Consider the following 21910-nt stretch of genomic DNA (forward strand, 5'->3'; position numbering starts at 1 on the left):
AGGGCCCGGACCTCATCTGGAACCTCCGCCAGCCGGATGTCGGGCGCGCTAGTACTTGGCGCCGACCCGAAGACCTCCGAGATGACAAGCTGGGCAACATTGTGGATCTGTTCAAGTTCCCGCTCGAGAGCACGTCGCTCTTCAAGGGACTTGGCCAGCGCCTTCGTATTCCGGCCAAAAGTCGCCTTGGCCGTCTCCAGGTCCTGCTCCAACGATTCCACCTTTCCACCTAGCTTTAGAAAAAGGACGACAAGCTTAGAATCAAGCTAAAGGAAGAAACCAACACGTCGAAAGCAGAAAAGGTACTTACCGAGGTGGGTGTTCTCGAGGACAGAGAGTCCCTCTGCGTGCCGGGTCACCTGCTCATGCAGCCGGACATTCGCCTCCTCCGTCCCCATCACTCGGCCACGAAGCATGAGCACTTCCTGGCCTACCTCTGACCAGGCCTTTCGCTCTGACTCTAGGGCATTCTGCTCTGACTCTAGGGCATTCTGCTCTGACTCAAGGGTCTCTAGGGATTTTTGGAGCGCCACCTCAGTGTCCACCAGGGACTTCCTTAGCTCCTCCTCGGTCTCCGCCTGGTAGGCCTTCACTGCCTCAAACCCCCGCTCGGTGTCGGTCACCCGCGCCACCATCCGTGCCTTGGTCGCCTCCGCTGCCTGGTCCTAGGACTTATGACGGGCAGACTCCAGCTGACGCTCAAGCTCGGCCATCCGGATGTGCTCCATCTAGAGGAAATGGGATTTATGGCACGACATCTCCTATAGACCCTGCAAAAACAAGAAGCAAGCATGCTAAGGCAACCAACGAGAGACTAAGGGCTCAAGGACAAGCACGGAACACTCACATCCATGGCGTGGTGCAGGTCGACCTGGACCAACCGTTGGACGGACTTAACCTGCTCCTAGGCATCCTCAAGCTTCATCGACAGCTTGGCAAGATCGGACTCCATGGTGAGTCCTCTCCCCCCGAGGATGTCCCAGAGTTGGCACTCCTGCGAATCCTGAAGGATGAACCAGACCTTCATCGGGTCCTCAGGATAGGGCCACACCAGGTCAGTCTCCTCTAGTCCATTGGAGGGTCTAGCCTCTGACCGAACCACCGCCAGCTCCCGCGACGGCGCTGGTAGCTCCACCACGTCATCCGCTTTGTCGCTGGAGGGTCTCCACCACCTCATCTTCACGGGTCATCGGTAGGCGCCGGTTCCATCCCACCCGCATTTCCCCCTGGCACCGCCAGCGCTGACTGGGAAGGTGAGCCGTGTAGCCCTCTGCCTGGTGAGGTAGGAAGCCCGGTCTCCCTCTCCTCTTCCGTTGTAGCTGGAGGAGGAGGGGTCACGAGGGACACCTCCGACGCAGCTTCCACCGTCACCACCAGGATCGCCACCAACACCGTCGCCGCTGCTACCGCCATGCTAGCAACTGACCTAGGGAGCACCACCCCCGGAAGGGAAGGACTCGCCACCACCACCCTGCTCTCCCCGCTGCTCGCCGCGACACGCTGCAAGGTGGGCCTCCAAACCTCCTACACGGGAGTTGGGGCGATGCTCAACCCCGTCAGCGTCTGACCACTATCAAAAAGTATAGGATAGTCATACTCCAAAAAAGACTCAATAGCAAGATCGAAAAGAAACAAAGAAAGACATAACGAGATGTAAGCAGTACGACTCTGAAACCAAGACCCGACATCGATGGGCCCGCAGGGCGAGGACCACTCCCAGGCTATGACCCGCGCCCCCTCACTTTAGTCGAGGGCAGAGTCGACCCAACTGGCTCCTGCCTGACCCGTGAGTCACCAGGACCTTTGGCTCGGGGCACGCCGACCGGAGCGGCAGGTGGGGCATCCTCCCTCTATGAGTCACACTCTGGCATCGGCCCTGGCAACACGCGGGTACAAGCCTGCTCCTCTGACCGCCTGGCTTGCTCGACCGCGCCTGTGGTAGGTGGGGACGAGACCAGCGACGCCACCGAAGGGCACGGTGATCGTGTCCGCTTCGCCTCCCATTCGCAGGCGGCGTCCGTGCTCGTAGCACGCTTCCTCGGTAGGGAAACATCACCGCACCTCTCCACCTCCTGCTCACCACCAGCGAACACGACCGTAGGATCACGACACTCCACCGAGGTCACAACGACCTCCTGGCTTTCCTCCTCCTCGGAGAAGATCATGTCATCCACCTCTATGGGGTCCTCCGACTCGAGCTCTAACTCGACGTCGCTCCTATTTTTCCTAGCCTTCACGCGCTGGGCGATCTCCTTCTCCTTCTCATACTTCCGCCGAGCTTCCTCGACTTTCTTCTTCTTCTTGGCATCTGTCGCCTCCTTCTAGGTGGCCTACCGAGCCATGCCCTCTAGCCCCTTCAGAAGGTGTGGCCAAAACTTGTAAGCTTCAAGTCCCTACAAAATAGGTGACTCAAAATAAAAAAAGCAGGAAAGCAAAGGGAAAAAGAACACGGAGTAAAGAGAGGGGAGCATACCAGTTTGGACACCACCAAGGCGTTGAGAGGTCCAGGCTTTCCATCGACCTTCTCTTTGGGCTTCAGCTACAACAACTGGTCAAGGCGACTCCAGACCTCGTCATTCGGCAGCTCCTCCGGTGATGCACGATCAGGGTCCGTCGGGCCACCGTACTTCCACATCGACCATGACCTCTCCACCAATAGAGCAACCCGATGGTGGTAGAGGGTGTGGAACACCCGTACCTCATCAAGGCCATGTCGCACGAGCTTCTGGAGCTCCGCCTCGATGATCTCCACCTTCTTCTTCTCCTGATAGGAAGGGCCCCATGACCAACTTTCCCGCCTCTCTGGCCTTTCACCGGTGAACACCGGGAACGATGCCTCCACTGGGTTCCTAATATAGAACCACTCCCTGTGCCACCCTCGGTTGGAGTTGTAGGGGATGTACACGAGATACGAGCCCCCATGCTCGGTTTCTTCTATAGGGCGAAGCCCCCCACCGGCGCGGCCTCCGGCAGATTCCCCACCGACAAAGTTCACCCAGAGAATAGCCACCAGAAGAAGTCCGCGTGCAGCTCCATCCCGAGGAAGGCCTTGCAGACGGTGACAAAGCCGGTGATATGCAGCACCCCAGTCGGATTGAGGTGATGTAGCTCTAGACTCCACTCATTGAGGAGCCTATCAAGGAACTAGTTCGCGGGGTATCCTAACCTGCGCTTGTGGAAGGCGAGGAAGGAAACCATCTCACCGAGCTAAGGTTGCGGGAAATCCTCTCTCCTGGGAGCCCTCCAGTGTGCCACCTCCTTCAGCGGCAGAAACCCCTTCACGGCGAAGGCCTCCAGCACCGACTCCCTCATAGTGGATGACCTCCAGCCTGACATTTCGCTCTGGGTCCATGAATGGATTTGTGAGTTTGCTCCTCTCCCTCGCTCTCTCCCTTTTCTCTCCTAGGAACCACCGCGGCACTCATACGCTCTTGGCGAGAAGGAAGAAAGAGAATAGACGATAGATGAGGAATAGGCAAAGGAACGGGGCGAAAGCCCTCTCCCTTCTCTTCCTTAAAAAAGGGCGCAATAGTTGGGGAAGGCACGGCGATCAGGGAAAAATGAAACGATGGGGGCGAAAAAACCTCTCCCTTCCCCATTTAATGCAGATGGGATACGATGGGACGCGCCCTGACCGATGAGACACGCACTGCCTGATGGAATGGTGCCTAATCAGATGGGACATGGCCTGGGTATGGCCCACCACTACCACACCTCGGGCGCAAGAACCAAAGCACCACCATGCGCAGGCGGCTCTCTGCCTTCCCAGGCGGGACTTGGAAAAAACCCAAACAACGGGATCTCCGCCAGGAGAGACCATTGGGCTTCCTAAGTCGATCGAACGGCTCAGGATAACACCGAGAGACAGGTAAGGAGCAAAGGGACATCCCATGTAGGCCATGCTGACTCCGTCATGAACGACGAGCACGGGTCCCGGTCGGACATTTCCGATTGGAGCTCTTTAAACCCCGTCACTCGAGTCATCAAGGTAACACTACCGAACCCCGCTATTTCTTTATATAATCATTCATACATTCATACATGCATTCATTCCATACGCCCGTGCCCCCCAGATGATTCAGGTCCTAAATCGTCTGGGGCTCGGGAACTAAGGCATCGCACGTGCGGCGAAATACATCACAACGCTCCGTGTTGTGTCATGAAGCGGCAGTTGCCTCATTCAACATGAGCAACGACCAACTAGGGTATGAAGGCTGACCCACAATGGGCTCGAGGCCGCCTCGCGTCAAATAGAGGCATGGGAGAAAACATAGATGAGCCCCATGCGGTCCTCGCCCAGTCTGCCCCAAAGCAGACAGGGTCATCTCAACCTTCTCATTCGATCCTAAACCTCTTGCCAAACCCATAGAATCTCAATTGAGGGGAGGCCAGCGGGCCACCCGGGTCGGTCTCCGGAACGACCTAGGCATATGCCGGGTTGCAGGTAAAGGAGCAGTGGAATGTCACAAGAGGGCTATGCCGAACCCGTCATGAACGACAGACCCAGATTTCACTCGATCATACCCGTTAGCGAGCTCACCGAGTGTGTCACTCAAGCCTAAGCGATCGAGGCAAGCGACAAAACTCAGCCCCTCCGGTTGTGAGAAATGAAGGACGGGGTAACGCACAAAACTCAAACCGACCCCTGCCAAAGGCTAATGGGACTCAAGGGCTCAAGATCCCAAAACTAACTGCCTCGGCTACGCGGGCTGCACCAAGGCCAGGATCCGCTAGCTCCGACTCGCCCGATCCCTAAACTAACTGCCTCAGCTACGTGGGCTGCACCGACGCAGGATCCACCGATTCCTAAACTAACTGCCTTGGATCCACCGATCCCTAAACTAACTACCTCGGCTGCGTGGGCTGCACCAACTCCAGGATCCACCGATCCCTAAACTAACTACCTCAGCTGCGCGGGCTGCACTAATGCTAGGATCCGCGAGATCTGTCTCGCCCGATCCCTAAACTAACCGCCTCGGCTGCGACAACTCCGTATCGACTAAAAAACACGCACACACGCTCGCTGACAAAAAAACCCCTAAGCGATTCAACCCGAATCACCCGGGGGCTCGAGGGCTACACCCGCGGGTGCGCTCGCGCGCACCCACTGAGAAAACAAAAACTTCCCTCGCTGACGACACGAAACCCCCCCCAAATGATTCTGCCCAAATCACTCAGGGGCTCGGGGGCTACACCCACGGGTGCGCTCCGTCGAGACAAAAATCCCCCAAACGATTCTACCCGAATCGCCCGGGGGCTTGGAGGCTCTTGTCGGGTTCATAAACCCGTGGTCCCTCATGGACCGGCTTCCCAACAAAGGCTCGGCCCAACAGACAATGTTACGAGCAACGCGCAACTCATGGGCCGACCCAAATACCTAGACGTCAGGCTAGAAGGACGATCCAATCTCCAACCGGAAGGCCTAGCCGAGGAGGAACGACACCCGCTTCCGACTCCGGCCCACTTCTCCGATCGGAGAGCTCGCTTTGGTCTCTAGCCCGTCTCCGGACGGACTCTCCGACCGAAAGGCCTGGCCAAACACCACTTCCGACTCCGACCCGCTTCTCCGACCGGGGATGCGCCGAACCCCTGCTTACAACTCCTCTCCAACTGGCGCAATCAGAGCCGACTGGGACCAACCGACCGGGGACGCCCGCTCGGTAGGGACCAGGAAATGGACAGAGAAAGTAAGCCAGCACACTCAAGTCAACTGCAATACCAAAGATCGTACCCTGTACACCTGCAGGACAGTACCCTGCGACCTCATTGGCATGACAGAACGCAAGCAGTGTTGTAGGCGCCGATATTTTCCCTTGTAGGCGCCGATATTTTCCCCTACAGTGTTGTGGGTGCCATCAACTCCCATACCAGATAAATACGGTAAGGCTCCCCCCGTGTGCCTCTGAGGCATCGACAGTGTTGTGGGCGCCGGTATTTACCGTGCCAGGCAAACATGGTAAAACCCCCTGCATGCCTCTCGGCATCAACGGTATAGCAGGTACCGACATCTGCCATACCTGAAGAAGATGACACAACCTCCCACGTACATCTGACATTCAGCAGTATTGTGGGCGTCTACCATCATCATATACCTGCCAGCGTGGGCAGCAAGACTTAGCAGTAAACGTACTCTCTTCCTCTCACCTGTAAGGCCACCCCCTTCATCTATAAAAGAGGATGCGCTCTCTTTCAACAGTTAAGTTGATTCAGATCGATCAAGTTCACTTGTACATAACAACAGAACCACCAGGTTCAAATCTTGAGCACACGCTCGAACACATAGCACATAGCAGATCTCCCGTCACTCTCGGCCCCTCTGACCAGAGTTCGACCGGACCTCTTGTACCCTCCATCTTTCTCCTTCTCGTTTAAACCCCACTGCAAACTTCGAGCCCACCTGGGCTCAGGAATAAAGTCACCGACCGACTCAAACTGGACGTAGGGCACGTTCCCTAAACCAGTATAAACCCTGTGTCATTGAGTGCTAGGCCACCTCCGATCACAACGTATGGCTAAACTACAAATATTTACGTGTTGGTCACTTTCTGCACCGACAACTCAAAACTCTAAACGACAAAGTTGAAGTGAGCTGAAATTTTTATAGGGTCTATTCTTTTTGTTTTTTTGGATTGAATAGGAGGGGTGTAAGCCCCTACTGAAATTTATTGAAAAATAAATCCAAGAGGTACAAAAGTTCAGGAAACAAAAAAGGTACAGAAGAAGATAAACAAAATTACACAAATGCTTCTAGCCATTGAACAATCAAAGGAATATACTTGGCTTTTGCTCGTAGGTCTGTTCAAAGCACAATGGGTCAACACTTCCTGTGAAAATGTTATTGTGACCTTATCTGAATTCTTGGTGGGAAGGCAAGGGAGCATGGACGCACGCACGCCTCGACATCATGGTTGGGACTTGGGACGAACAATGTGTAGGCTTGCTACTGCTCTGTCTGTCTCAGGGGACTAGTAGTTGGAACTAACTTTCAGCAACAGTTCAGTAATAGCAATCTGATCCAACTTTAGGTCAACTAGACATCCCCTTCTCACCTCTCTTAGTGGGTCCTGCGCAACGGACTAGCGTTAGTTCTTGTTTCGTAGATGAAAGGAACACATGCCTGACTTATCGGCTCTGCTCATCATCCAAGCAGCTGTTACCACTGTGATTTACAGAGATGGGATTTACAGGATCTATGTGGTTCGTCATGACCATAACAGGAAGCAAGAAGTCAGCTGTCCTTCTCTGCTTAATGGTGTCCATTGTATTGGGGATTATCATACTGCCTTGCGGCGAGATTAAAGCATAATGATGCATGTTACCAACACGATCCGTGGTTAGTTGCATATGGCAGCTAATTAAGGACACATGCATGGTGTACCTAACAGTTGAACATATTAATATTTCTTTCTGCACCTACCAATAAAATATTTTTTGCGCCACTGAACTTAATTTCATCGACATGTTGACATCCTTTCTTCCTCTCATGAAAAAAAATGAGAGTACATTATAGATTATACACACAAGGTTGGTAGTGCTATACCACTTGTTTGCCGTCTCACAACAAGCAATACTGAACTGGCAGTTTGCTAGTCAAAACATAAACATAAGCACACGTACATTTTTTTATACAATCCATAATTCTTTTGGTCTTGTTCGTTTGAATTTATCAGTCTGCCTTATCAGCCATAGTACAATATTTTTCTCTCACAACAAATCAGCGAATAATACTTTTCAGCCCGACTTTTCAACAGTCTTTGCCATAAGGAAAAGATTATTCAAAATTCTCTTCAATTAAATGGAAATTTATTGACTTTGGCACCACATGGTCAGAAAATCCTGCATATGGATGCACGGCACAACTGCACATGCTTCTCTTTAGTCTCAGAGAAAAGTCGAAAAGAACATGCACATGCTTCTCTTCAGCCTGCACCTTTTGTTCTTCAGTTTCAAGAACACAAACTGGGTGTCGCCTTACCGCCGAGCACCAAACCATTATTAGCTCCCCCGGAAGTGCACGGCTTCTCTGCACGTTCCATCAACCAGCGACTCTCACGTATATGATGAATCCGGCACATGCCTGGACTTCGACAAGCCGATTACTTTGTCTGTTGCACATGATTGACTTTTTAGATAATGGAAAGAGTATCCGGACTCATCCTCATTGAAGAGGAGTCAGACTAACTTATCATAACTTATTTAACAACTCTGTAAACAAAGTTCTTGTAAGAAAAACAACTTAAAACCCAATTCTAAACAAAGAACATAGGACGCAAAGAGACTTGTTGCCGTGGTCTCCAAAGTTCGACAAGCCTTCACCATAAGCGCTTGTTGAACCTCACACCGTTGTAATTGGGCTCCGAACCGAAGCCAATGCCCCCCCCCCCCCCCCCAATAACACCCGCAAAAGAGAATTGGTCAACAACTGTTAAAAACAACTTTGTTCCTTGTTATCCAGATTGACTATAAAATGGCTGCCGCACTAACCAGTAAGAGTGATCGAAAATGCTTATCTTTCTAAGAGTACCATCCATTAAACAAGTTACATGGCATTTTGAGGTGGCTTAATTTCTAACACCATATGAACCGCTCTCCATAAAAACATGGCATGTGAGCAATCAAAGGAGAGATCAATACTACATAAATCTTATTGCAGGCGGGTATTTTGGGTTAATGGAGGTAGGTAAAGCGTCCGCCTCTGCCAAAAAGAATGCATTAATGCGGCTTTACAGAGGCGGGCGTTAACACCATTAACACATGCAGCCACCGAATGCCTGCGCTAATAACCATTAATAGAGGTGGCAGCACTAAGGCGCCCGCCTCCGCAAACGGATTAACGGAGGCAGCCCTTTTTAATATGCCCGCCTCTATTAATCATTTTTCATTTTTTAAAAAAAATAGCCCGCTATTTTATTTGAATTTGAATTCTGTTTTTGCGATTTAACCCACCCACCTCGGTTAATGGGTTAACGGTTGATAATTAATGCAGGCAGGTGCTCGGTCGCGAGCCTTGCCGCAAATTAACGGAGGCGGACACCCACTGTGCCCGCCTACGTTAATAAGAGGGTAGTGCCTCACGAAATCATTTTTGTAGTAGTGGATGTTGGATGGTTTCAGGTTTGCTACAAAACCAATAGGACCTATCTCCATTCCAATTCCTCTTTGCCATGTTATCCTTAGTGAGAATAACCCCTCTTTTAAAGAACCAAATAAAGATTTTAATCTTCTTCAAGGGGATTTTAAGTCGCCAAACTACATGTGAAGTTGTGATACTTTTAAGCCATTACTGATTAGGAAACTGTACATCGAGTTAACTGTGAATAAACCTGTTTTATGCAAACTCCAAACAAAACTATCATTACCCTGTTGTACGTCAATATTTACCATCCTTGCTACTAGGTGGTTCCATTCTATAATGCCCTTCTAAACTCAACATTAAGTGGAATTGAGCTTAATACGTCTACAACCTTTAAATTGCTTGTTTCCTACGAACAATGTTAAATAAAGTTGGGTATTGGGATTGTAGTGGTTGGTTCCCTAACTAGGTATCTTCCCAGAACCTGATTTGGTTACTGTCGATACGGGACCACGGGATACCCCACAAGGAAGGGAGAAGCCCTAGTCTAACTAGGACTCTTTCCATATAATCTTAGTAGTAGTATTATTCTGTAATCCTACTAGGAACTCTATATTGTAAACCGACTAGGACTCTGGCCTCCTGACTATATAAAGGAGGGCGGAGTTCCTGGGCTTAGACAGAAGAGAACGGATAACACAACACTTTACAATCAATCCAACGCAAAGGCTAACGCCGAACTGGACGTAGGGCTATTACTCGATCATGGTCGAGGGCTCGAACTAGGATAATCGACTGTCTCTTGCGTTTACCGTTGAGTTCTGCATACGCTGAAGCCCGAACAAACTGCCCTGGGTACCCCCGTGGCAGGCTATCGGTGGTGAAACATCGACAGCTGGCGCGCCAGGTAGGGGCTTTCGGCGAATTTGCATTCGAGAGCTCGACGGACCTCGACAACATGATCTTCTCGATGGGATCAACCTTCATCTTTGGTTCATGGATCTGCGAGGTAGGCGACGATGGCAAGCTCCAAAGCTGTCTCCTCGAAGATTTGGATCACCTTGAAGACCTTTGTTTTTTGGCGACTACGACAGATCAACTCACTAGAAGATTCGCACGGCTCGTGATGTCCGATCCAACTCACATTTCGTGGCTTTGCGCATCCAACTCAAATTTAGGCTCCGCATTCGAGATGGAATCTTACTCAAGTTCTTTCGAGAAACCAAGTTCTTTTCCGGCAGGGTTCCAGAACACGGCTTCGGCCTATCAAGAATACAACTCAGAATACACTCAAAGTTCTTTCAAGAAGTCGGGTCCTTTTCTGTTCGGACTCCACAACATGGCAAAATCTTATCAGACACAGCCCGAAGGATCCCTCGATCCGGTGCTTAGAATGCCACTAAAAGGAGCTTAGGAAGGTCTCGTACTAAATATAACATCTCAAGACTGCATCGTCCACTGGCCAGGTTCAGTTCCTGAGGACAGCGGTACCCAACTAGTCGGCACGACAACGATAGCAATTCTATCCTACTAAGAGGGAGACTCGATCTATGACCTTGAAGCCTATACTAAAATCATCAACAACTCCGACAGTGTGAAAACCAACACCGATAATAGAACAATTCACGCACGAGAAGTATTCATGGTTCGCCGTCCTCGATCACCTTTGGTCCCCCAGAAGCACCCGACATCAGGTCATCGGACGAATCTGAGTCCAACATATCACCCTTTATCCAGGGGCACGATGGTGAGACCGAGAGTCAGAGGTAAGCTAGAGAAAGAAGAAACAAATTGAAACAAGGATGCCAACGCCGTGCTAGGTAGCACAAGGAAGCTTGGATCAAATATGAGTCAGATCTGACTGAGTACGATAGAAGAAAATCAGAACAAGAAGTCGAAGAAAGATGTGCGGCGAATACACCCTACAATAGAATCCGAGAAGCACTAGAAGAACTCAGAGCGACATCACTTCCCAGTGAAAAATAGGAATAGCTCCGAGACCTCCTCTAGTCAGCAGCCCTAAGGACGCACGACGGAAGGGCCCGCTCAAGACTACCTGCCAGGTCAACATCTCATAGGAAGGAAGATCAAAATCAAAGGAAGTCCGCTTTTGAGAGACTTGGACCAAGTGGAAGTCACAATAGAGAAAGTAGAAGGGACCATAGTCAAAACTACCAAACCGAACAACCAAGGAAGATCAGAAGCGAAGCACCTATTTAGACATCCCCGTAGAACTACTCTCACCAAAACGACAGTTGGTAGGAAGGAGGTGCCGAATTGGAATACAAAGAAGCTAGAGCGCACGATAGATTCCCCTGTTTTGCAAACAGACTTGCTTCAATACGACTACCTCACAAGTTCAAGCCGTCCAACCACTCTAAATATGATGGCAAGACCGAACCAAGGCAGTGGCTTAGGATTTACTCGTAGTCGATTAAACTAGCCGAAGGAGACGACGATATCAAGACCTTATTTTTTCCCATGGCACTGGAAACCATGCCCCTCCAATGGTTCGACAAATTAAATCCAGGGTCAATCAGAAATTGGGAGGACTTGCAAAGAGTTTTCTGTGGAAATTTTGTGGGCATCGTTACGCATCCCATCACCCACGCAGAATTAAAAGGACTCAAGCAGAAAGGAGGCGAAACTCTTAGAAATTACTATCGACGATTTGGTGAGCTACGTGCTCAAGTACATGACATCACCGAACGAGAAGTAATCGAAGCTTTCTCTCACGGAATTATGGCTAGGTGGCAATTTTAAGACTTCTGCAAAGAAAACCCGAGAAACAATGAAGAATTCAGACGCACAGTAGAAAAGATGATTACTGCAGAGGAGAAGACACGAGAAAGGTTCTCGGATAAAAACAACCAAAACAACCCGGACAAGCGAAATCATCAAAATATCAGACATTAGGAAAGAAAACGTGGACCAGACAACACCATGGCGATGGCTAATAAATCAAGGAAGTTTTCCAAACCCAGAGGGTATGACGACATTGAAAACATGCGTTGCATTTTGCATCCTAAAGGAAATCACACCACTGGAAATTGCTACACCTTCAACGAGCGATACAGAAGAAAAGATAATAAGGTAAGCACTAAAGAAGACAATCAGAAAAAGATGAAGACAACCACGAAGACAAGAGATTCCAAAAATCTAGGGGGACAGTAGCAGTGATCTTCGCTGGGGCCTCAGATTCTAGAAGCAAACATCAAGAAAAGCTAGCTCTACGAACCATCATGGCAGCAGAGCCGGCTACTCCAAGATATCTCAATTGGTCACAATATCCAATCCAGTTTTCAAGAGAAGACCAATGGACTAGCATAGGAAATGTAGGCCATTACCCACTTGTTCTAGATCCAACTATCGCCGGTATGACTGTCACAAAAGTATTAATCGATGGGGGAGCCAGACTCCATCATTTTTTTCAGAAACGCTAAGGAAGATGAGACTATAACTTGCCGGGATGATTACACCAACGAGCACCCCTTTTTATGGGATAGTACCCGGCAAGGCAGCCATGCCACTTGGACAAATCACTCTATCGGTTACTTTTGGAACTCCCTCAAACTACCGAACAAAGTTCATCAAGTTTGAAGTTGCAGACTTTGACTCATCATATCACGCAATCCTCGGGAGCCCAGCTCTAGCAAAATTCATGGTGATACCACATTACCCATACCTATTGCTTAAGATGCCAGGGCCTAATGGTGTACTTTCCCTTTGAAGTGATTTGAAGCGCGCTTTTGACTGCGACGTCCAGGCAATTCAAATTGCAGCCAAAGCACAAATCGCCAATAGTAGAAAAGAAATAGCCACTATTGCCACAGAAACGAGCCCAGAAGAACTAGAGATACCGGCTAAAAAGCCCAGCATCCTCGCACCACCAAAAGAAGACGACGTCAAGCAAATCAACTTGGGCACCGGTGATCCCTCCAAGACGGCAACCATCAACGCCCATCTCTCAGCAAAATAGAAACTCGCGCTCACCAACTTTCTTCGGGACAACAAAGGTATCTTCGCTTGGAAGCCGACCGACATGCCAGGTGTCCCAAGAGAGTTGGCTGAGCACAGAATTGATATCAATGAGGGCTCCAAGCCTGTGAAGCAATGGCTATGACGATTCTCACCCGACAAGAAAGCAGCAATTAAAAAAGAAATTACAAAGCTAATGGCAGCCAGATTCATCAGAGAAATCCTTCATCTAGATTGGCTAGCAAACCTAGTTCTAGTACAAAAGAAGAATACGGACGAGTGGCGCATGTGCATCAACTATACAGATCTCAACAAACACTGCTCGAAGGATCTATTCGGGCTGCCACGCATTGATCAGATAGTTGATTCAATAGCAGGATCTGCCCTATTATCCTTCCTTGATTGTTATTCAGGATATCACCAAATCACATTACAGGAACAAGACCAGAGCAAGACATCTTTCATCACTCCGTTCGGTGCCTATTGCTACAAGACCATGTCGTTTGGACTCAAGAATGCTGGTGCCACATACCAAAGAGCTATCCAAACGTGCCTTGGTGATCAGATTGGCGAAAACATAGAGGCATATGTGGATGACGTAGTAGTAAAAACAAAGAACTGGGACACACTAATTGAAGACTTAAGGCAAACCTTCGAAAACCTGAAGATGTGGTGGTGGAAATTGAACCCAAACAAGTGTGTATTCGGAGTTCCTTTAGGACAACTACTCGGATTCTTGGTCAGTCATCGTGGAATCGAAGCCAGCGCCAAGCAAATTCGAGCCATAACAGAAATGGGCCCTCCTCGAAGTGTCAAAGATGTGTAGAAACTAACAGGCTGCATGGTGGCCCTCAATCGCTTCATATCAAGACTCGGCGAAAAAGGGTTACCTTTCTTTAAACTACTAAAGAAGACAGACAAGTTCAAGTGGATAGAAGAAGCCAACGAAGCTTTCAAAAGACTTAAGGCATACCTCACCTCCTCACCCGTTCTCACACCTCCAAAGAAAAACGAAGACATGATGCTGTATATTGCAGCAACTTCAACTGTGATCAGCACAACAATAGTCGTAGAAAGAGAAGAAGAAGGGCGCGTACATAAAGTACAACGCCCTGTATACTACATTAGTGAAGTACTGTCAGAATCAAAAATCCGGTACCCGCATGTGCAAAAACTACTCTACGCCCTCCTGATCACTTCACGCAAGCTTCGCCACTATTTTGAAAGCCACAAGATTACCGTGGTGACAGACTTCCCACTCGGAGACATCCTACACAATAGAGACGCAACAGGGCGCATATCTAAGTGGGCAGTTGAACTTGGTGCTCTCAATATCGATTTCACCCCACGGAAGGCAATCAAATCTCAAGCCCTTGCCGATTTTGTTGCCGAGTGGACAGAAATTCAACAACCTATGTCAAATACCATCCTTGACCATTGGAAGATGTATTTTGATGGATCACTCAAGCTAGGCAGAGCTAGTGCAGGTGTTCTCTTCATCTCTCCAGACGGAAAGCAACACAAGTATGTCCTTCAGATATTATGGCAAGCTACAAACAATGAAGTAGAATACGAAGACCTCATCCACGGACTCCGAGTGGCAATTACCCTTGGAATCAAGCGATTACTCGTACATGGCGATTCAGCGGTAGTCGTCAACCAAGTCAACAAAGATTGGGACTGCACCAAAGAAAACATGGGTGCCTACTGTGCTGAAATACAAAAACTCAAAAAACATTTTCAAGGATTGGAAATTCTACATCTCCTGCGTGACTCTAATATTGCGACAGACGTCCTCGCCAAGCTCGGGTCAGACAGGGCGAAGGTACCACCCGGTGTATTCATAGAAGAGTTATCAGCTCCTTTTATCAAACAACCTGGAGAGATAACCCCTGAACTCCCAGCTAAAGGCACCCAGATTTTGGTAATCACCATCTCATGGACCCAGGTTTTTATCGATTACATCAAAGAGAATAAGTTGCCAGCAGATAAAGCGGAGGCTACCTGAGTTATTCGCAGAAGCAAGAACTACGTCCTAGTAGGGGACAAGCTATACAGAAGAGCCACATCATCAGGAGTACTCCTAAAATGTGTCTCGTTTGAAAAAAGGCAAAGAAATCTTAGAAGAAATACACTCAGGTTGCTGTGGAAATCATGCCTCTTCAAGAACACTAGCCGGCAAAGATTTCTGAACCGGATTCTACTGGCCAACCGCTTTGAAAGACGCAGAAGAACTCATCAGAAAATGCAATGATTGTCAAATGTTCGCAAGACAAGCTCATGTACCAGCTCACAATCTGATATGCATCCCTCCCGCTTGGCCTTTCTCCTGCTGGGGGCTAGATCAAGTAGGACCTCTCAAGAAAGCAAAGGGCGGTTTTGAGTACATCTTTGTAGCAATTGACAAGTTCACCAAGTGGATTGAATACAAACCACTCGCAAAATATAGCGCAGCCAAAGCAGTCGAGTTCATCCAAGACATTATGCACTGCTTTGGCATGCCCAATCAAATCATCACAGATCTGGGTTCTCCATTTATAGTTGTAGAATTCCAAAGTTGAGCACGGGATTGTGGTTTCAGCATAGATTACGCATCAGTCGCACATCTAGAAGCCAACGGATAGGTAGAAAGGGCTAATGGACTCATACTAGCCAGATTAAAACCAAGATTGTACAAAGAACTAGTGGACTATGGATCCAAATGGATTAAAGAATTACCCAAAGTAGTTTGGGGGCTACGAACTTAAATAAGCAGAGCCACCGGATACTCACCTTTCTTCCTAGTTTATGGATCAGAAGCAGTACTACCTGTCAACTTGATCTGGACGTCACCAAGGATAGAACAATATGATGAAGGAGAAGCAGAACACACTCGGAGATTAGAACTCGACAGGACGGAAGAAGTCAGAGTAAATGCTACCCTTCAATCAGCCAGATACCTCCAAGGTTTAAGACACCACTACAACAAGAATACCCAACCTCGATCACTCCAAATCAGAGATCTAGTACTAAGAAGAATACAAAAAACTGACGGACGCCATAAACTACTCAGTCCATAGGAAGGTCCTTTTATTATCACAAAAGTCACCGGACCAGGAACGTACAAGTTGATAACTAAAGATGGAAAAGAAGTCAACAATACATGGCACATCAGCCAACTAAGAAGATTCTACAAATGAAAACAACACAAGGAAGAACATATATACAAGCCACAAGAGATCAACGTTCATGATCAATAAAGATAGCGTTCCTCGACAACATGTCTTATTATGGCTTTCCCCCAGTTGTTTTCACTAAGCATGTAAACGTTCATGATCAATAAAGATGGTGTTCCTCGACAAACAGATGTCTTATTACGACTTTTCCTGAGTTGTTTTCACTAAACACACCGGCTGAGAGCAAAAGAGCTGAAAAGATGCTTGAGCCCGCCGATGAGAGTAGCTAATAAGCTAACACCCGAACCAAAAAGCAAAATGGCTGAAATTATGCCTGAGCATACCGTCAGAGAGCAAAAGAGCTGAAAAGATGCTTGAGCCCGCCGATGAGGGTAGCTAAAAAGCTAACACCTGACCCAAAAAGCAAAATGGCTGAAATTACGCCTGAGCATACCGGCTGAGAGCAAAAGAGCTAAAAAGATGCTTGAGCCCGCCGATGAGGGTAGCTAATAAGCTAACACCTGAACCGATCCTAAGATGTTTTTACAACCAGATAAAGAGCTAGATGCTGGTCACATCTCGAATTAAGCAAAAAGCTAAAAAGAAGAAACTAAAGATGCTTGAGATCGTTGGACCTAAGTCTTTTCAGTACTAACAAGAATAAAAAGGTTGTAAAGACAAAGATCTACTTACCCCGAGTTGTTTACACGGCAGCCAGACAAGCACTCGACAAATCAAGAAAGTTTGTCAAGACAACGATCTACAAATACCGAGTTGTTTACACGGCACAGACGAAAGCCAGACAAGCACTTGATAAATCAAGAAAGTTTGTCAAGACAACGATCTACAAATACCGAGTTGTTTACACGGCGTAGACGAAAGCATGACAAGCACTTGACAAAATCAAAGACATCTAGGCAAAGAAGACATCAATGAAAAATAAAGGATCTTCATTAAAAAAGAAGTATAATATCCTATTATAGAGGCTAGAGTACAAAGGTCAAATACATCAAGCATCGTCTTCAGGAGAAGAAATATCAATATTAAGATTATCTACAATCCTCCTGGCCAAATCTTCGACCTCAGGCTCCATCTTTTCAACGACATCCAGATATTCTTGACTCTTGGCTTCCTCTACAATCTTGGACAAAGACACCCCCGGAGCAAGAACCCGGACCTGGGCAAGAACGTTTCTGGTACATAGTTGGGCGCATCTCTTCACGAACTCCTGGAAATGGGTCAAAACTTGGGGAATAAACTGAGCCCAAGATTGACCATCATCCGATGGAGTCCGGAGAAGATCGACTACTGACTGAAAGGATTTCCACAAAGCATTCTAGTTCTCAGTAGCCGTCGCCAACTTACTAGTCAAGACTTCAACCGTTTTTGGACCTGCACAAGATCCCTATTAGCTCCACGCCTAATCAATTTGGCAAGGGTGAGTTCTTCTTCAGCACGAGTAATTACCTCTTCAGCCCTGTTGTGACTATTACGAGCAAGTGTCTTCATTTCCTCAATACCCTCCGAGAGCTTCTGCTTTTCAACTCGGAGAGCTAGACCAGGCACCAAAAACAAGTCAGCAGAAAGGGAAATTTGAATACAAGAGGAAACAAAAAGAACCCGTAATACCATTGCACTCATTCTTCATGGCCTCCACATTCTTCAAGGCCTCCTGGACAGCTGCATCCCTCTGCTTTTCCGCCTCAACCACCCAGAGAGCCTGTTCCTCCCCTTGGTGCGTTTGATGCTCGGTCTCCATCTCAGCTCGACAGAGGTCAAGCTCTATTGTTAGGGCACTAACCTTAGAAGACAACTTTTTCTTGGTTTTAGACGAGAAAAAGAAGCCGGTATGATCCCAAGAAAAAGACTGAGCAAAGAGAGAGAAAAATAAGACATAAGAACAGAAGAAAGACGAACATCCAAAGAAAGAACTTCAGAAAAAACTTACCTAGAGTTTTTCTCTGAAAGAAGTCGCGAAGGTTCCCCAGGCAGCGGTCAGCTCTGACAACTGATGAGTGGCATCGAATTGTTGCACCACATCATCATCCAAACACTGAACGCCACTAGGAAGAGGAGCAGAGGGAGAAGCCAGCCGAGGCAAAGAAGACAAGACCAGGGCCGTACCCTGGGAAGCCCCGGCTACCTCCTCAGATGGCTCCACCGCCACGGTCACGGTCACCTCCGGAGCCAGCAAATCAGCAGCTATGGAATCACCAGAGAACCCTGTCCCCCTCATAGCCACCTCACCGACCGCACATTCTGAGTCCCGAGACTCAGAACACAGGGGCGCACCAGAGGACTAACAAGAAGTTGACTGAGGGTTAAGGGAAGGCGAGGGCCTGCAAGATGATAAGGAAAATCGACGATAAGAATATGAATCAGAGAAGAGGAAAACAGAAGCAAAGAAACATAACCAGGATTCACTCACTTAGCTATCTTCTTCTTCATAAAACCCCTAAGACCAACAGAAGACCTTACAGGGGGAACTATAGCAGCAAAAATATCACCACCACCTTGCAACAGGAGTGGCGTGGTCGATACCGGGGCTCCAAAAGAACTCGAGGTCGACGACTGCTTACTACAAGAGAACAAGGACAAAGTCAGAACAAAAAGACGTTTTCAATAGCAGAAAAACAAGAAAACAACTCACCAACGCGTAACAAGGGGCACATCATCATCCTCATCTTCCTCACTCTCAAACATGGCAACCACAGCGCCATCTGAAAAAGAAGAAAATTACTTGGTTAGAGGCAAAAACAAACAACAAAAAGACAAAGCATATTAATATGTTCACCTAGGAGCACGCTACCTATAACTTGAGTACCTGGGCGAGTACTCGATTGGTGAGACTTTTTGGTGGCAGGCAAACCAGAAGAAGAACAATCCGCTCGCCCCCTTTTTCCAACACTATGGGAAGCTCGAGGAACTGGATGAGGAACATACTCTACATATGTGTCAAGAACTGCGGAAGAAACACCAGGAAACATCATGGTGGTTTGAAACTTATTGGTTAAAGATGCCCTAGCAAGATTCTCCCCAAGCTCCACAATGGCAGGGCAGTCATCAAGGGGGATCGAATCAACGAAGTTACGCCCCAATTCCTATAAAAGAGTAAAACAACCAGACAAGAAAGATTAAGTGAATAGTGGAGACAGCAAAGGAAATACAAAAAGTACCAGCATAAGAAAAAACAACTCACAGCAGGAGGCGGGTTGTTAGCATAATACTCAGGGATAGTATGCGAGACGACGCTTACTCCCTTCAACATCTTCTAAAGGCGCTCGAGCACCTCCTCACCAGTCAACTCATGGGCAGGGACCATACGAGAAGGGTCCTCCACTCCAGAGTATTCAAAATTGTAGTTCTCTCGCTCCTTCAGAGGTTGAACACGGCGGCGAAGAAAACTAGAAATGATACCGAAGCCGGTCAAGCCTTGCTGTTTCAGAGCACATATCCTCTCAAGAAATGGCTTGATTGCCTGGAGCTCATCCACCATCAGGGGATTCTTTTCCCACCGATCGCTAACCATGGGACCAGAACCAGAATGGACAGCAAGAGGAGGAATCATATTGGCGACATAAAACCAGTCAGCATGCCAATCCCTCACAGAATCAACTAAGTCATAATAAAAGAATCTACTCTTACGACCCTACCGAAACTGAATCCTGCAGCCACCAAGAACATGGGTGTCATCGCTGTGGGGTTGGGGCTTCAGACGGAAGAAGTAACGAAAGAGAGAAAAAGAAGGAGGAATTCCAAGAAAAGTTTCACAAAGATGAACAAAAACATAAAGATGAAGGACAACATTGGGAGTAAGATGGTTCAAACTAATCCCAAAATAATTGAGAAAGCAATGAAGAAAAGCAGAGGTAGAAAGATAGAGTCCAGCACGGATAAAGGAGACAAAAAGAACAATCTCACCAGAGCCCAGAGCTGGGACCCGATGCTGGCCTAGAGCTCTCCACTCAGCAATCTCCTTGTCCTGGATCAGGCAATCACTGACAAGCTCGTGCAACTGATCCTCAGTCGTAGTCAAAGCCGGCCAGACCTTCTGAGCAGCCCTCATGACCATGAATTCTTGATTTTCAATCATAGAAAGTGATGCCTCCTCGTCTACAAAGGTTGCCTGGGACTTGCTCGCTGATTTCTTCCTACCCATAAACTAGCGAAAGCAATAAGGCACTAAGAAACGATGACGGTCAGGCGGCGGCGCTCAGATGACGGCGACAATGGCAACGGTGGAGTGAGGACTAGGGTTTCAAGGCAAAAGTAGGACAGCAAAGAAAAAGAAGAAAGAAGGTCTTTAAATAGATTTTTACAGCAATAAAAATATGGCCCACTAGGCCCGTTTAAACACGGCATCAGAACGCAATGGTTCATTTCCCAACACAACTGACAAAGCTGAAATGATAGACGTCACACTTCTACACAAAGGTACAGTTCAATGGGCAGATGTCAGACTTATCCATCCAGCACCAAAGCAGAGTTAACATATTGCTATAAAAGAACTCATCAACCATGAAGCAACAAAGGGTTACCTCATAAGGAACACAAGAACTCGGTTCTTATAGAAAGAACTCGGGAATCTCACAAACAACCAGGACATCAGCAGGAAAAAAGAATGACAACCCAGAAGACAAGATTCTTTCCATTATAAATGGCTTCAAAAATTACAAGATTTCACATCTTACAAGACCCAACGAACTCGGTACTACGACGAGCAAGGTAGCAAAAAGGAACCCAGACACAACTAGGCTCTGGAACGACTACGTGTTCCAAATTGCTACTCGGTAGAACAAACCGCACTCGGCTACACTGTTTTCTTCAAAGGACGGACGCAGAACATCTGAGATGGAAGTCAGCAGCACGATAGGACAACATGGAACAGGGAAGCCCAGCAGGCATCTGTCTACCCAAGTCCGATGTGACACCAGATCAGGCGTTGATCTGCATCAGACAGTCGCAGGGCAGGCAAGGGGGATCTACCCAGAACTACTGGATGAAGGAACGTATCCCGCATCACAAGACTTCCTCCAACTACCGCCACATACCTTCTGGTACAATGCCGCTGCGAGATTAGTCTACCTTTAATCTCTATCACAAGACTCCCTCTAGCTACGACAAGATATACAAGAACTACAAGATACGCCCGGGGTCTGCTCTACTTCAGAAACTATCATATTCATGACTACAGAGATTTCAGACCACACAACAAAATGCTCGATGAATCAAAACAGCACACTAGGAGGGTATTTATAGACCAAAGAAGCGGTGCACATGGACCAGGAGCACCAACAGAACAAACCTAACAAAGGACACAGTGAAAAGACAGAATTCAATGAAAGAGGACTCAGGCGTGAAGGAACAGTACTCAAGGACAAGCATATTCGAAAGGATATACCAACACTGTACAACTCGTGAGCAAACAACATTTACACTCAACCACTATCATACAACCACATCTGACAACAGCAGACTACCAGAGAATATGCCAAAAACCCTGCATTCGAGTTCTTTTTGAGTAAAAGAACCCGGATATACGCTCGGGGGCTGCAACAGGAGAGGTTTTTCAGCTCTTTTCAAACAACATAAGATTCAAGACCCTCCAACTTTTTGTTCCAAATAGCAAGAGGCTCGGGGGATACACTCAGTGAGTGCACTTTTTTCCACGAAAAAGCGCACGTCACCAAGAGGACTTCTTCAA

The sequence above is a fragment of the Miscanthus floridulus genome, chromosome 8, assembly GCF_019320115.1.
Source record: "Miscanthus floridulus cultivar M001 chromosome 8, ASM1932011v1, whole genome shotgun sequence".
Lineage (NCBI taxonomy): Eukaryota > Viridiplantae > Streptophyta > Magnoliopsida > Poales > Poaceae > Miscanthus > Miscanthus floridulus.